Genomic DNA, 2,500 nt, shown 5'->3' with positions numbered 1-2,500 from the left:
TGTGGAAAACGGAGTTAAATCCTGTTGTCTGGGTGTAAAATCCCAGGGTGTTTTTTACGTAAACTTTCATCAGATGATCATCCTAGAATATCAACTGGATGGTCAGCGGGAAACAAACTGTACGACATTTACCTATTTGCGTTATCACCCGTTTTCTTTCGTTTCTGATCATTCCGCGACACACTGTTAAACTAATCGGACGTTTCGACGATTGCAGTGTGCTGATGGTTAATTGACGAAGACAAAGGCGTGTTTCTGACAGCCAACAGTGGTGCTCATGGTCGTTTCTGTGTTTCGCGGTGACTTTGAATTGACTGTAACTCAAATCAAAGGTGTCTTGGGGTCAGGAGTGAGTAAAGGGGTAGAGACTGCTTTCTGCCGACTTGCAGATACCGCAGCGAAAGGAATCGACAGAAAAAAGAAAGCGTGCTTGATTTTGTTTCCGACTGACCTCCGATTGATTGTGGAACGTTCTTTGGATGATGACATGACGAAAGTTTGCATAAAGAACACCAGATGGTTTTATGCCCAGACAACAGGATTTAACCAGTGTTTTCTGCCTTGAAGGATACATTTTCCAGCGGTGTTTGAGCCAGGTTTATGGACCATACCAGCAAGATCGAAGTCTTTCACATGCAGGTATGTGCATGTGAAATTTGGCGTGCTTGCTGGAATTGTTTCAGTTGTGTCACAGTATTGCCACGGTCTTTATAACGAAACGGGCATTTAGATAGGCGTCAGTCAAAAGACATTGACTGGTTTCAGTAAACGGAAATTGGTAGTTTTAGTTATTTTCTGTTTTGTTGGTAGGTTTTATGTTTTAGTGTCATGAGTTCCAGAGAGTTCATCTCAACGGCAACTAGCCCCTCAGCAAGACTCATTTGAGTAGAACTGCCACATGTTATAGAGCACATCGTTTTACATCGGACTTGTAAATAGATTTTTATTTTTTATTTTTATTTTTTACATTTATGGATATGTATAAGTATTGATTAGTCAGTGCCTCTGCACCTTCCCCTCCCACCCATCCCCAAGACCTCAGCCCTGAACATTTTGACCTGAGGGTGTCCACCAAGAGGTCGTCAACCTCCACCCTTTCACCCTCCTCTCAGCCAGTGCCTACAGGACATGCTGGTCCGAACATCCCGACACAGTCGCCAATATTTTCTCCCCCTCCTCTAGACCGTGAGTGGTGGTTTGGACGCTAGTCATTCGGATGAGACAATAAACCGAGGTCCCGTGTACGGCACGCACTTAGCGCACGTAAAAGAACCCACGGCAACAAAAGGGTTGTCCCTGGCAAAATTCTTTAGAAAAATCCACTTCGATAGGAAAACAAAAACAAAAAACTGCAGGTAGGAAAGAAAAAAAAAAGTGGCGCTGTCAGTGGGGAGAGCCGCCCGAATTTCACACAGAGAAATCTGTTGTGACAACAACAACAAAAAAAAGAGTAATACAATACATTGCATCGGTCAGTTCATCAGGCAATATATCAGTTTTCGTCATCCACCAGAACAGCCATCGTGGCAGAGTCGGTTTGGCTTTGGACTACTGATCCAGTGTTGACCAGTTATAAGGGGGTCGAGAAACTTGAGACGACATGTGGGATAAACGGAGTCTATGTAAAGTTTCCTTTACCATTCAAATTTTAACTCCCTCGGGACGGATACTTTCTTTTCGTCCCTTCATCAGGGTCTGATGTCCAGTTAGTGTCTGGATGGCCCAACCTTTCGCTTTTGTCGTTAGAAATGCCACGTTCGTCTTCCTTCACCTCTTCAGTGTGAGAAGCTTGCTGCCATGGTCACGGAGTTTGTTATTCGTACGGAAAGAGTTAAAAAATAAATAAATAAATAAAGGACTGCTGCATGGTTTGTTGTGGTCAAGGGAGCAGCTATTGGCAACATAGCAGCTTTTGAACGTGGTTTACACTGGGGAATGAATGGGGGGTGGGGGAAGGAATGTGTCTTTCTCGTGTTTCTCATTACCGGAGATTTGATCATCTGAGAGGGTGCATAAAGTTACATCGATTATCATCTTTCCATGACCCTCACCCGATTTCCATTCCTACCCTCGCCTCTCATAAAAAAAAAAGCAGAACAGGAGACACAGAAGAATTACAACAATTAGCAACTTTATCTTCTCTCCCTCCTTCCCCCTCTCTCTCTCTCTCTCTCTCTCTCTCTCTCTCTCTCTGTCACTCTTTTTTCTCTCTCCTTCCTCTCTCTCTGTACATGATTTATCACGTTACCGTTTTTTGTTGTGTTCATATTCTCATGATATCATTGTGAGTGCTATGGATAATCTGATTGTTTGCGCTGTCATGATGAATCTGAATCTGCACTGCTCGACTTCTGAGGACCAAAGGATGCACATACACACACATTTGTATACGTTTTGTATCTCTCTCTCTCTTTTTTTTTAAATATATATATATACATGTACAAACGCACGCGCGCACATATACACACACACACACACGCACACACACACACACACACAC

The 2,500-nt window shown here is 43.3% G+C and overlaps 2 protein-coding genes across 4 annotated transcripts in view; one reads left to right on the top strand and one right to left on the bottom strand.

Annotated features, from left to right (window-relative positions):
- The window catches only part of LOC143300396 (putative ATP-dependent RNA helicase DHX35), a 141,991-nt gene that overhangs the window by 107,901 nt on the left and 31,590 nt on the right, over window positions 1-2,500 (top strand). The gene's annotated exons all lie outside the window — the stretch shown is intronic.
- Window positions 1-2,500, bottom strand: part of LOC143300397 (uncharacterized) — a 10,277-nt gene that overhangs the window by 5,683 nt on the left and 2,094 nt on the right. The window lies entirely within an intron of this gene.

The sequence above is a fragment of the Babylonia areolata genome, chromosome 26, assembly GCF_041734735.1.
Source record: "Babylonia areolata isolate BAREFJ2019XMU chromosome 26, ASM4173473v1, whole genome shotgun sequence".
In the NCBI taxonomy this organism is placed as follows: Eukaryota; Metazoa; Mollusca; class Gastropoda; order Neogastropoda; family Buccinidae; genus Babylonia; species Babylonia areolata.
This window is presented reverse-complemented; position numbering and strand designations above follow the sequence as displayed.